The sequence below is a fragment of the Anolis sagrei genome, chromosome 2 (genome assembly GCF_037176765.1).
Source record: "Anolis sagrei isolate rAnoSag1 chromosome 2, rAnoSag1.mat, whole genome shotgun sequence".
NCBI lineage: Eukaryota > Metazoa > Chordata > Lepidosauria > Squamata > Dactyloidae > Anolis > Anolis sagrei.
Genome location: NC_090022.1, coordinates 108,415,050 through 108,429,456, shown reverse-complemented (window position 1 = coordinate 108,429,456; position 14,407 = coordinate 108,415,050). Strand labels below are relative to the sequence as shown.

The window sequence follows — 14,407 nt, the reverse complement described above, 5'->3', positions numbered from 1 at the left end:
CGTGGGGCCACCACCAAGAAGGCCCTGTCCCTCGTCCCCACCAGACACGCTTGTGAGGCTGGTGGGACCAAGAGCAGGGCCCCTCCAGACAACCTTAATAATCTTGATGGTTCATAGGGGAGAACACGTTCGAAGAGGTAAACAGGGCCGGAGTCGTTTAGGGCTTTATAGGTTAACACCAGCACTTTGAATTGTGCTCGGAAGCAAATTGGCAGCCAGTGGAGCTGGTGTAACAGCAGAGTGGTGTGCTTCCTGTATCCAGCACTCATTAGTAGTCTGGCTGTTAAATGAAAAGACTTTGGGGTGGAGGTCTTCTTCCCTTAAAAGAAAACAGTGTATGTATGTGTACCTTCCAGTTGCCTGCTGACATGCGATAATTGCATGTTTTCTTAGACAAGAAATAGTGAGAGATAGTTTGTCATTTCATTTCTCTGCAATATAGGTTATGACACCTAGTATTTCTTGGCTGTCCATCATCGAAGTATTAATCAGGCTGGACTCTGCTTTGCTTCCAGAGATTGCACCCAAACATTAGGGGGAATTTCTTGAGTGTAATTGTTTGGGAGTGGAACAGACTGCCCTTGATGATAAAGAACTCCTTGTCTTGGAAATCTTTGAAAAAGATTGAATGGCCATCTTTCTGAAGAGTGTTAGCAGCATATTCCTGCAAGATCATCCCTTCAAATTCTAGGATGCTATAACATACTACTCAAGGCAGCTAACAATATATAATATAAAAACAGAGGTTTTGTCTTGAAGACCTCCTTTCAAATGTCTTTTAATTTATTTTCTTAAAATGTATTCATATTTATTATAATCACTAATCCCTGCATAGTGGGATTTCTCATATAGTAACCTGTATACGATGTGATTATTTAGAGTTAAATATCAGAACTACACAATATGATCTAGAATTAGACTTCAGACTTCCTTTGTTCTTCTTTAAGTTGAGTTTTAATTTCTGTTTTATTCAACCAGCAGTAAATAACCATGCCTGGAAATTTGGCATCTATTTTCCTAGCTATTGAACTATGATGAGTGTATTGGACGTTTGCCTGCAGTAAGAAGTGTTTTTCTATTGTCGATATGGTGAAAAAAGCAGAATTGGATTTTTATGGCTAAAGGAGGAATAGAGATTGGAAGGGAAAGAACACACCCTACATTATCCTTTACATTTTGAAAATTCCCACTGTTCTTGGTATTACAGTAACCCTCTTTTCAACCTTTAATAGTTCAGGGGACAGGATAAAAATGTTCCCAGAGGAACAGAAACTGTACTGTGCACACTACTGTTAGTTGGGTGATTGCCTACTTAGGTTGTGGCTCAAGACTGATTTCTCATAATCTCTAAATATTTGCTGCTTTGTTTGAGTCCATTACAAGAGTTTCTGGGTAGAACTCAGTAACTAGCAAAATAAATCCCAGATTACTTAGTTTCATGATTAGTTTCCATTCACTTTTAACCCATAACAGTTGACTAAAAAGAATTCTCTCTGATTGTTCAAGAAAAAAGAAAAACCTAATGTTAGGAATAAGACTAGATGGTGAAACCATCAAGAATGTTAATAAATGTGTCCTATTTTTCTGTTGCTTTAAACTTGTACTATGGACAATTTTATTCGTTGAGTAGAACATAAAACTAAAATACTTCAATCAGCATCAAAGCCAAACAAAGAACTCACTGACATTTCCAAAGTATTTTCATACATGAAGAAGAGCACAGATGCAGATCACAGGTTAAAAAGCAGAATTTTGTAGTTCTAGACTGAGTCTGCAGGGGCATAAAACCTGCCAGGGAATTCATTGCACACTAGAGTATCCATCCACTAGAAGTCTAGTTGTTGACTCCTGCAGAATTCTGGGGTTTGTAGTTTAGTGGACCATGATCTTCTTGGTTGAGCATTTTAAAGGTCCCTCCCTAAACTTCAAACTCCAAAATTCTGTAGAGGCAGCAACTAGATTTAAAGTGAATAAATGTTCTAGTGTGGTGAAGGGCACTTCTAGACAGGCGAAAATCCCAATCCCACTTCCTCTCGGGATGGAGGCTACACAGCTGGCCAAAACTATGCTTTCTCAGGGGTGAGGTCCAGATACCCACCTCTGCTGATTTGAAATAAGTGGGTAGGAGTACCACCAGCCTCTAATAAGTGGAGTGGAAAATGGAAGGTGGAGGAGGAGGCTGGCAGTGTCATCCCTCTTCTCCAGGCTGCATCAGCCTGGGGAGGAGGGATTGCTGTAGAAGCAGGCACTAGAATCACAGATGGTAATCCCAGGAGTCTTTTTCCACAGACCCCATACCTCCAAAGATCTTTAGAGGTACTTTTTAAACCTGGATTAAACTGAGTAAATATAGTTTAGTCCAGTTTTAAATGGATTAGCCTGAAACATCATCTGGGCATCTCAGGCTAATCTGCTTCCCAGCCTGCATTTTAGGTTTGTGCAGAAGGGCCCCAAGTTTCTGGACTCACCTTGAATTGACTCCTGGCTGTCGTAATAATGTTCCTGTGCTGCTGGTGAGTATCTCAGATTGGGTACAGCCAGCGTTGTCCCGCTTCAGACGAAGTCAGAGGATGCTCCAGAGTTTGCTTGTAACTCCAGATAACCTGCGGCTTTGGGACAGTTTGGACAGCTGAATCAAATCCAATTTGGACAGGTCTGCTGTCAGCACTGGACACCATCATCATCCTTTCCTTGCACTCATCAGTGTAGGGAAGTAGGAATGGATAATGATGGGTTGTTATTGCCATTGCCACTCCTAGCCAGACTCAGAGCTCTGTGCAAGCTTCTAGCCACTGCAGACATTCCTTTCTGACACTAAAAAGATATCCACATGACTAAAAAGAATTCAGGGAGATCAGCCCCTTCTTCTTCCTGGTCTTGCAGGCACCTCTGTGCTGATGTGATGGTTTGTAGCTCACACTGTGCTCTGCTACTAACTGGGAGTAGCAACAGTGATACAAAAGGTGAGATATCAGTCTAATGGGGCTAATGCAGTCTCATAATGCAGTTATGAGATGCATTGTGTTGTTTATTGTTGTGTTAATACTGTATATTATGCTCTTATGGTTTTAAATTGTATACTGTTGATTGATTTTTATCCTTGTTGTAAACCGCGTTGAGTCGCCTGTTGGGCTGAGAAACTGCGGTATACAAGTAAAGTAAATAAATAAATAAATAAATAGATTGGCCTGCTCTGAACTGGCCCCTGATTTACCAGCTAATGTAGAGGATGGTCCAAGAAAAGTATATTATCTGCCAGATGACAAATCCTCTAATCACAAGCATATAGTGATGACTTTTTGACTGCAGTTTCAAGGAAATATCCATTGTGCCAAGAAATGAAGGCAGAGAAAAGCAGAGACAATGCATTATTAAATGTAATGCTTCCCAAACTTGGGTCTCCATATGCTGTTTGACTGTGACATACATGATCCTTTATCTTTGCTGGTTGAGACTCCTGGGTGAGTTCTGCAACATTTGGGGACCTGGGTTTGAAAATCGGTGTTTTAATGTGTGAAAACAATGTAGCTTAAGCAATAAGAGAGATTTGGAAACTGCTATATTAAATCTCAAACTCCATCCTTCATTCCTAGCTTATTTTTCTATTAAAATTGCAGTGGCTATGCAAAGTCTCTTGAGAGTTAATGCAAACTTTATTTCTGGCAGCATGCTCCATTTTATTTTAATCTGGTATCTGTACAAGAATTAGAGAAACCTTATCAAAGCAGACACGAGGAGAAAGAAATGGAAGGTGAACTATTAGTAGGGAAAAAAGAAATCCAACAAATTTTATATAATAGTCTGAACAATCAGATAAATTAATTTTTAAAACTATTCAAAGGGGGAAAAATTAAATAGATGGATCCCCTCATCCATGACCATTAGGCATTTCATGTCCTCAGAGGGGTGTCAGGCTTGACACATTATTAAAAGAATCAGATTAAAATTCAAAGAAATTTAGGTAATAAAATGAGAGGGAAAATAAATTCCATAATATAATTGCTTGTTACAGTTTTCAGACATTTGCCTACCAGCTGCTATGCTCTGTTAAACTGTATTTTATGAAAGACCATCATATAATAACTTTTTTGGTTTTGCAACAAGATTTTTGTGTTTATTGGCATTCAAGTACTAGCTTTTGTAATTAATTGTTGGAAGGGATATGTATCCAAGATAAATCCGTCATGTTGTTTAGCTACTACTTCACAGAAATTTGTGCATTTTAGCTGCAAGTGTATCTCTTTGCTATATCTCAGATATGCTAAAATATACATGAACACACACACACACACACACACATAAAAGGTGAGCAAAGAAATAAGACTACAAATTCACAAAAATGGAAAATGTTTAAATATGAAATAAAATCTAATATCCAAGCCTGTTCAGGATTCCCCATTTTGACACTCTGGTGTGTCTTCTATCTTGTGATGACATGGCTATGATATCCCATCCATGTCAAACATATTGGTTGAGAGGGCAGAAAAACAAAATGGAAACCTCAACAGTAATGTATACTACTATCAACTTGGCAAAACAGATAAATACCATATTTATTTAAGTCCAGTGTGTACTCCAACATTCCAACCCCTGAAACCAACCAAACAACCAAACAAACAAATAAATACATAATTTACTGTGGAATATAATGTGTTAGCAAATATTATTAGACTTTGACTAGCCTTATTTACTTCTCCTTCCCCCTCCTCCTCCTTTTTTCTTCTTCTCCTTGTCTTTCTTCTCCTCCTGGGCTTGAGGCTGCTGCTGCTGCTGGCATCCCATTCATAGGCAGGAGGAAGTGGCTGGATTGCAATAAGAGGAGGCTGCCAAAGCCAGTAGATCAGTGAAGGTGGGACCAGGGCTTCTTCCCTGCCTCCCAAGTCCTGTCCTCTGCTTTGCCAGCTCTCTAAAAGCAGATTCCCAGTTTGTTTTATACAATTTTAATTTGCACCCTGATTTTGGTGACATAATTTATCCCAAAAAATGTGCATTGGACTCGAATGAATATGGCATATGCTTTTTGAAAGTAATAATAATTCTTATTCTTTAACTGATGCCTTTCAACAGGATTTGAAACCCGTACATTGAATGAAAGGCTGGCTAAATTTAATTTTACTTAGCGACAAAGACACATGGAACACATTTTTTTTTGTCATGTCAGGAGCGTCGCTTCTGTTGTGAGAGAATTGGCCGTTTGCAAGGATGTTGCCCAGGGGACGCCTGGATGATTTGATGTTTTTATCATCCTTGTGGGAGGCTTCTCTCATGTCCCCGCATGAGGAGCTGGAGCTGATAGAGGGAGCTCATCCACCTCTCCCCGGATTCAAACCTGTGACCTGTCGGTCTTCAGTCCTGCCGCCACAGGGGTTTAACCCACTGCGCCACCGAGGCTCTGGGTATGGAACACATTGGGATTGGCATTCTCTACTTAACAGCCTCATCACACCAGTGCATGGATCCACTTTAAATCTGGTTTCTGCCTCCTGCAGAATTTTGGGGTTTGTATTTTAGTGAGGCCCAGAAACTCTCTGGATGAGCAGTTGAAAGTCTGCTCTGAGTTCCCCTTGGGATGAGAAGGGCGGGGTACAAATATGGTAAATAAAATAAATAAATAATTCCACAGGAGGCAGAAACTGGATTTAAAGTGGATCCATGTTCTGTGTAGTGTGATGAGGTCCAAAGAGACACATGTGTAAGTTGCACTGTGAATGCAGCATGAATTATTTACCATAGCATTACAATGTATTCTTCTGTCAGAATTGGTAGCAAAGTTGTTAGAAACTGTGCACTGAATATTGTGGCTGTGCATTGTGCCATATAGTCTTTGGCATGTGTTGTATCATGCTTTTATTCTGCAGGGAGTTTTCTAGTTCTGGTGTAATGTATATTTACATGTAAATATTTGCATTATGCTGAAGGGATTCTGGGTGGCTGCTAGTGAGACACAGCATTCAGAGAATGGAACAACTTAACTCTAATGTTATGTAGGAGGCAGAGGTTAAATTTGACCCTGATTAATTGATAGGCAACATCTTGTGCTCTTTCATGCTATTCAATGAACATGCTATCATTCCACCTTAACTTTCACGACTCCATCCAATTGAAACTTTTAATTTGTAAATTGGTGAAAGGATCATAGGATTTACTGCCAGACAGTTTGAGGCCTCTTCCACATAGCTGAATAAAATCCCAAATTATCTGCTTTGAACTGGGATAGATGGCAATGTAGACTCAGATATTTCAGTTCAAAGCAGATATTGTGGGTTATTCCAACTTCATATTCTGGGTTGTGTGGCTGTGTGGAAGGGCCCTGAGAGTCTCTAAACAAATTATAAACACAGTGCTATGCTTGTGTTGTATAAGAGGGCCTATATGTTTGTACTCAGGCCTATTAAGTAGAAGATGATCTCTACTTGTACAATTATTTCAAGAATCTATGAGAGCAGTGTGTTATGAGTTTTTTACAAAATGATCTCCACATTATCAACACTGGAGAAATGGGAAAGTTGGGCCAGTGGCATAACTTCTTGGTTGCCAAATGACATGGTGAAGGATGAAATGAATGGACATCCTTGTCAAATCAAAAGCCATGTAAACATTTATAAAGGATCTGTTACAGCCAAATCAAAAAGCAAGTGTTAGACTTCACTTATTACTCCATCAAGTAAGTTCTTCAAATGTTTCTGGACAGCAAAGGTTTCCAGCTGGAGAACACAAAACACAATAATTGTATATCATTGTTAATGGCACCACAACAGGAAAATCCATGGCACAACATTATTCTTAAAGGAGCAAGTGATTCCTGGATAAAGGTACCAATTTGGAATGTTCCTGTACATTTCTGAAATCCAATTCCTATTTCCTCGTGACTTGCGGTGGACCTTGGGCCTAAACTCCAGGCCCTGGGATAGAAAGATCTTCCAGTTTCTCAGGTAAAGAGCAGCAAATGTTTCAGCAATAGTTTAAAAATCTGGCATGAACTCTGGAATAAAACTTGTAGATCTGGTGAGCATAGGTTTACAAGACCCGTGAGAGTGGAAGCTGCTTGCATTTTTTTTCCTTCTTACTATTAAAATCCTTTCATAGTCAAAATATTAATAGCTGGGTCTTTTTGAAGAAACCCCAAAGGTCATCTAGTCCAAGCCCAATCTCCTATGTAGGAACACACAAAGTGCCCCAGATATATGGCCATTCCACTGCCACTTGAAATCCTCCAGGAAAGGAGACTCCACACACTCTGAAGCAGCATGTCCTTTATTTTGACCATAGACTATCAATTTCTCCAAGAAGATGATCATTATTCTCCAGTAAATCTGCACAAGATCTTTATTACTGTATTATTTAAGACAAGGTGGTATTACAATTGACTGAGTTTAATCTGTAAATGTGCACATGTTCAGATAATTTGTGAAGAATTATCAAGTAATTTATTTATTACTTCAGCACTACGCTGGCATTCTAATTCCACTCTGTCTTAAAATGGAATTATACTTCAAGGCAAAGAATGTTGAGATTTGGGGATATGGGTTACAATTGGGTAATTTGATGACATGTTTTCCCAAGGCAGCTGTTGACACATTCGTCAGGGGTTTGAAGAAGTTGCAAAGACTTTTACTGTAGTTGCTGCACAGCATTCCACCTTGTCTGAATTCTCATGTATAAAATATTATAATTCCAACAATGAAGGTCAATGGGTACATTTGAAGAGAAGCAGTGTGGGGAGCCCCCGTACTGCTTGTACAATAACTGTTAAAGCTATGATATCTAATTTATGGGGTAGTTACTGAAAAGGACTTACATTTTGGACTCTACTATTTCTGAATATTTGCTCCTCTCTCTCCCTTTCTCTCTCTGCATGTGCTATACAGCTTTCATTATGTTCCATTATTCAGCATCACTAAGCCTTAGAACTGGGGAATACTATGCTATAAGGCAAAAGTAGGCATGCTCTAGGCAACATATCCTACCTACTCCATGCAGCTGAAGTAAACCATAATTTAATCATGGATTTTATAGTCAAGGGATAAAATCCACAGGGAATAGAGAATGGAAAAATATGTATACAGAAAGTAGGTTTCCCACCCCCATTTCCATGTTGAATATTTCTGCAAAATATGAAACATCTCTATTTTTAATGGTTTAAGAGATCTATACCTTCCCAATATTCACAAACTCTTCCAACATAATTCAAAAATCAAAAGTATGATCAGTAAAACACAATAAAATTACTGTATTAATTAAATTTAATTGTACATATGCATTTGTGGCCCCTAGCTGAAACCTGGGAATGCAGGTTATGGTTAAATATAACAGTAAACTAAAATTGGAAATGTTCATTTTCATTTAAACCCTATTCCCTGATCTCCCCTTTTCAGTGACCAACAATGCCTCTATCTTGAGTTGATTACATTCATTTCCTGTGCCTCCACTAAATTTAAAATCCTTGAATGTAGACTCAAAGAAAAAATAAAGATGGTCCATTTGGACCTAGAATGCATTAGCCCTTCCAGGCCATGACCTTATCGCTAGAAACATTCATATCTGCACTTTGCCCATCTGGCCACATTTTTGGAGCCAAAACAGCTGAGTGTCCTGGCATTCCTAAAACTACTCCTTGTCCACCTATAGAAACAACTGCAGATGGCTTGTAAAGAGTTTGTTGTTGCTGGATCCCAGGCAGTGTCCTCTTCCCTTGAACAGCAAGTTGGAGATTTTCAGGGATTGGCTGCCCCCTAGCCAGCATCTTGTATGCTAGAATCTGAGCTCAGAGTTGATGCAACTGAACAGGACTGAATGGCGAAGGCCCTCTATTGGGTTGACTCATAGCTTGCTGATCTCCTGGCATCATGGTTCCTGGCTGGCTGGCTGGCATCTGTGGTGGTATTGGACCTCCTCCAGACATTGGACTAGGCACATGCTCTGGTGCTCCCAATGGAGATGGATGAGGAGACATATAGCCTTGGCTGTGTTGATCCATTGGACTCTGAGGTGGTCCCATGCCAGGATGCGGAGGCCGCATACTTGCACTCTTCATAGAATTGCTGTGCAGGTCTTCAACCATTCCTTTCTCATGCAAACCGTCAATGGGTTTGTGCATTTGGTGCATCCCTTCCTGTGAATAATCATTTAGTCCCATAGTTGGCATGGGATGTGGAACACTTGGAGGTCCAGGACTTGGTCCCATCATGCTATGCCTCTGCTAAAATTGAATAAATTCAGAATAAATTAAGGTTTCCTTGGTCTATTCTGAATTAATTAAATACCTCATTAAATCTGGGCCTTCCTGAAAGGCTCAAGTCTAATAAGGTATTGTGCCTGTGGAGACTGACTTCCAGGAAGGCCAGGATCTAATGAGGTATTTAATTTGGAAGCTACATTTACCAGACTGCATCAACAACAGTGTTCAGGCAGCCTTACACTACTTGGCTTCAGTAGTTTTTTGGCTGATTTTGGTCTTTCCACTGAGGTTTTGTAACATGTATTTTTCACTGGTTGTGAATTAGAAATCACATTGACGGTGCACATTGTGTAGACAAGCAGATCTTGAGCTGGCTTCAAAGTGGATTATGGTTCCTGTGTAGATGGGGCCCATGTTGTCAAAGTGACTAATACTTGTGTCTTAATAGGGAGAAAACAAATAATTAGAAATTAAATAAATTGATGTCTATTGCCATTGCCATAGCTATTCCTTTCTAAAGAAAATTGGTCTTTAAATTCCCAGACAATTGGTCAGTAGACCTAAAATGGAAGACATCGGAGATCTTTTCTCACTTTATTATGAAAATGTGGGGAAGGAGGCACATCGCAACTGGGAAGTGTATGTGTGACTATGAGAAGAAGAAAAAAGAGAGAGAAATCTAGTAATAGGGGCAGAGAAATTTGAAGATACCATAGGTACAGAATATTTCTTCTTCTTTGATGTTAGGTGCTACATTTACAGTTTCCATTATACAGATAAAATGTTGAATAGCTGACTAATATATTCATAAACAAAGCAGTTATTACTGAAATGCCATAAGCATTGGGCTCTCTCTCCTTTGCTTTCTATCTCTCTTTCTAACAAAAGAAATATAAATGGGGGTAGTACTTTTCACTGCTCAGTGAATTGGTGGGCAGAGGTTCAAAGAACAATCTGAATACAACAATAATAAAAATCCACAAAATAATGGTAATTACTAGACAACTAAAAAGCACAAAACACATCATGCTTTTGAAATTTCATTGACTTCTTTCTTCATCAGGCAAAATGTTAAAAATCATACAGCGAAAGAAACGAGATAGTGTTAGAATCACAAGTTTACATTTTGTCTTGCATGTTATGTCTGTTGTCAGTTGTGATAGTCTGGAGGGATCATGATACAGTTGGAGGCCATTGGAGGATCAGGAACAAATGGCAGGAAACGACAGGCAATAAATGTCAAATCCATTAGCAGCAGGCTATCTGTGTCTTGTGCACAGTTGACTGTCCTTTACTTAGGCAGAGGATTTTGAATTTCTCAAGATGTCTCTGTACTGTTACCTCAGAAACATTTATTCAGGTTCTATATAAGTTGCCAATTGGAGTCCAAATAAAATAATTTTAAAAAATAGAGATAGAAACTTGAAAGAGTAATGTCCTAATCCATTGGCTCAAGATGTGAACGGGAGTTCTAACGATATGTGCATGTGATTACACACTATTAAGACAGTTTTTAAAGCTCAAAAGAGGGGAAGCTAATGAGAAATCAGCAAATTAACAATACAGAAATAGGCGACATGGCTAGAAAAGATTCATAGAAAGCAGCACAGAATAAGCAAGAGAAAGGAAGAGGTATCACTTTCAATGCCTTATTATATAAATTAGACTGGTAGACTTTGTTATTTTTTGTGTATCACCCACAGCTACTAGAACAGAGAGGGCATTGTGAGTCTTGGAAAAAGTTACTTTTTTGAGACCACAGAACTCTCAACTTTTGGGTAAATTGAGGAAGTTATGGCCAAGAAAGTAAATTTCCTAATTTCCGGTGAATTTACCAACAAAATTCTTGTAGGCTAATGCTTCAAACTATATATATCACAAATGCAACAGATCATCACAGTTGTAAACAATGAAACCTTACCTGTATTTCATATCTGGATTGCAGCTTAAAGAAGAATATATTTATATTGAATGGTTTCTCTTTCTTTCCCCTTCAGTAATTGACGTTTTATCACAAATCTATTTTTTGAGAGGGTTAGTTGTGGATCCCAAGTCAATTTAATAAATCAGTTAGGTTCACTACAAACTCCTTTTTCAATAGGAATAACAGACTTGATTAGTTAGAATGGCTATTTGTCTGTCACTGCCAGCAATGCTGATGAAGAGCACAATTAACCTTTCTGTTATTAAAACAATAAATTGGAAAAATTAAAGATATGACAAGTGCACAGTATCAATGCATAAATTATTAGGTTCAGGAATTATATTTATTAATACACATACAGCAAATATGATGTACAAATCAGAGGGTTATGTGCAGGAAAGCAACAAAATCTGAAAGCAAGAAAATAATGTGTTATTGGACTGAATTTTGAAAATACCCTAAAAACTGAGCAATATTAGCTGAGTGGAGTAATTATTTTTTCCATTCTAGTAGTATACCACCCTAATGAAGTTCTGTTCTCATGATATGTAGTTAAACCATGGAATTAACTTCCATAATAGGTATCAATTATTTTCTTCAATGTGGATGACATTGAAAGGGGCTAAATAAAATTACAGAGGATTAAATTATCATTGTGTATACATTCTTTCTAAAAATCAAATGACATTTTTCTGTATCAATTACTGTGAGGTAAACATTTGTACCATCAAATCCTTCTTGTGAGTTTCCCAGAGACAATTTCTTATCAGGTTTGCAAACTCAACCAAAATGTTGTGGCATCTCAAGGAATGTACAAATATCTTGTATTAGCACAATAAACTTACAGTATAGAAACATAGAATCATAGAATCAAAGAGTTGGAAGAGACCTCATGGGCCATCCAGTCCAACTCCCTGCCAAGAAGCAGGAATATTGCATTCAAATAACCTCTGACAGATGTTTAAAAGCTTCCAAAGAAGGAGCCTCCACCACACTCCGGGGCAGAGAGTTCCACTGCTAAATGGCTCTCACAGTCAGGAAGTTCTTCCTCATGTTCAGATGGAATCTCCTTTCTTGTAGTTTGAAGCCATTGTTTCGTGTTCTAGTCTCCAGGGAAGCAGAAAACAAACTTGCTCCCTCCTCCCTGTGGCTTCCTCTCACATATTTATACATGGCTATCATATCTCCTCTCAGCCTTCTCTTCTTCAGGCTAAACATGCCCAGCTCCTTAAGCCGCTCCTCATAGGGCTTGTTCTCCAGACTCTTATTATTTTAGTCGCCCTCCTCTGGACACATTCCAGCTTGTCAATATCTCTCTTGAATTGTGGTGCCCAGAATTGGACACATTATTCCAGGTGCGGTCTAACCAAAGCAGAATAGAGGGGTAGCATTACTTCCCTAGATCTAGACACTATGCTCCTATTGATGCAGGCCAAAATCCCATTGGCTTTGTTTGCCGCCACATCACATTGTTGGCTCATGTTTAACTTGTTGTCCATGAGGACTCCAAGATCTTTTTCACACGTACTGCTCTCGAGCCAGGCATTGTCCCCCATTCTGTATCTTTGCATTTCGTTTTTCCTGCCAAAGTGGAGTATCTTGCATTTGTCACTGTTGAACTTTATTTTGTTAGTTTTGGCCCATCTCTCTAATCTGTCAAGATCTCCTGCTCCTGTCCTCTGGAGTGTTGGCTATCCCTCCCAATTTGGTGTCGTCTGCAAACTTGATGATCATGCCTTCTAGCCCTTCATCTAAGTCATTAATAAAGATGTTGAACAGGACCGGGCCCAGGACGGAACCCTGCGGCACTCCACTTGTCACTTCTTTCCAAGATGAAGAGGAAGCATTGGTGAGCACCCTCTGGGTTTGTTCATTTAACCAATTACAGATCCACCTCACCGTAGTTTTGCCTAACCCACATTGCACTAGTTTGTTTGCCAGAAGGTCATGGGGGACCTTGTCGAAGACCTTACTGAAATCGAGGTACACTACATCCACGGCATTCCCCGCATCTATCCAGCTTGTAACTCTATCGAAAAAAGAGATCAGATTAGTCTGGCATGACTTGTTTTTGATAAATCCATGTTGACTATTAGTGATGACCGCATTTGTTTCTAAGTGTTTGCAGACCACTTCCTTAACAATCTTTTCCAGAATCTTGCACGGTTCTGTCGTGGCTCCAGTGCTTCCTGGAGGGACGAACCCAGATGGTGAAGCTGGGAGACGCCTGCTCAGATCCCTGGCCTTTGACCTGTGGGGTCCCACAAGGCTCTATTTTGTCTCCCATGCTCTTTAACATCTACATGAAACCACTGGGAGAGGTCATCCGGAGTTTTGGAGTTGGGTGCCATCTCTACGCAGATGACGCACAACTCTACTACTCCTTTCCATCTAATTCGAAGGAGGCCTCTCGGGTGTTGGACGAGTGCCTGGCTGCTGTGTCTATCTGGATGAGGAGGAACAAGCTGAAGATCAATCCTGACAAGACAGAGGTCCTCCTGGTCGATCGCAAACCGGATCGGGGTATAGGGTGGCTACCTGTGTTGGACGGGGTTACACTCCCCCTAAAGCCACAGGTCCGCAGTTTGGGAGTCCTCTTGGATTCATCGCTCACGCTTGAGGCTCAGGCGTCGGCGGTGTCCGGGAGGGCTTTTGCACAACTGAGACTTGTGCGCCAGCTGTGACCGTACCTCGCGAAGGTTGATCTGGCCGGGGTGGTCCATGCCTTGGTCACCTCTAGATTGGATTACTGCAATGCGCTCTACGTAGGGCTGCCCTTGAAAACAACTCGGAAATTCCAACTGGTCCAACGGGCAGCAGCAAGGATGCTAACCGGGGCTCATTACAGAGAGAGGTCAACCCCCCTGTTTAAGGAGCTCCACTGGCTGCCATTTATTTTCCGAGCCCAATTTAAGGTGCAGGTGCTTACCTACAAAGCCCTGAACGGTTTGGGACCACCCTACCTGCGTGACCGCATCTCCGTCTACGAACCCACACGCTCACTTCCGTCATCTGGAGAGGCCCTGCTCGTGATCCCACCCGCGTCGCAAGCGCGCTTGGTGGGGACGCGAGACAGGGCCTTTTCTGTGGCGGCCCCCCGACTTTGGAACACCCTCCCAAAAGATCTTAGACAGGCCCCTACATTGGCAGTCTTCAGAAAAAATTTAAAAACCTGGCTGTTCCGATGTGCCTTCTCAGATTAGGAACCCCAACACCAAGTCCTAGAAGCACTTTAGTAGAATTAAGATCGCTGCACACCGCACACTGCACTTACTCTATAATCCTACATTCCTCCCGCCACTTCA

At 40.4% G+C, this 14,407-nt stretch overlaps 1 pseudogene; it reads right to left on the bottom strand.

The window, feature by feature from the left end:
* Positions 1-8,497: 8,497 nt before the first annotated feature.
* Positions 8,498-14,407, bottom strand: part of LOC132765559 (transcription activator BRG1-like) — a 65,750-nt pseudogene continuing 59,840 nt past the window's right edge.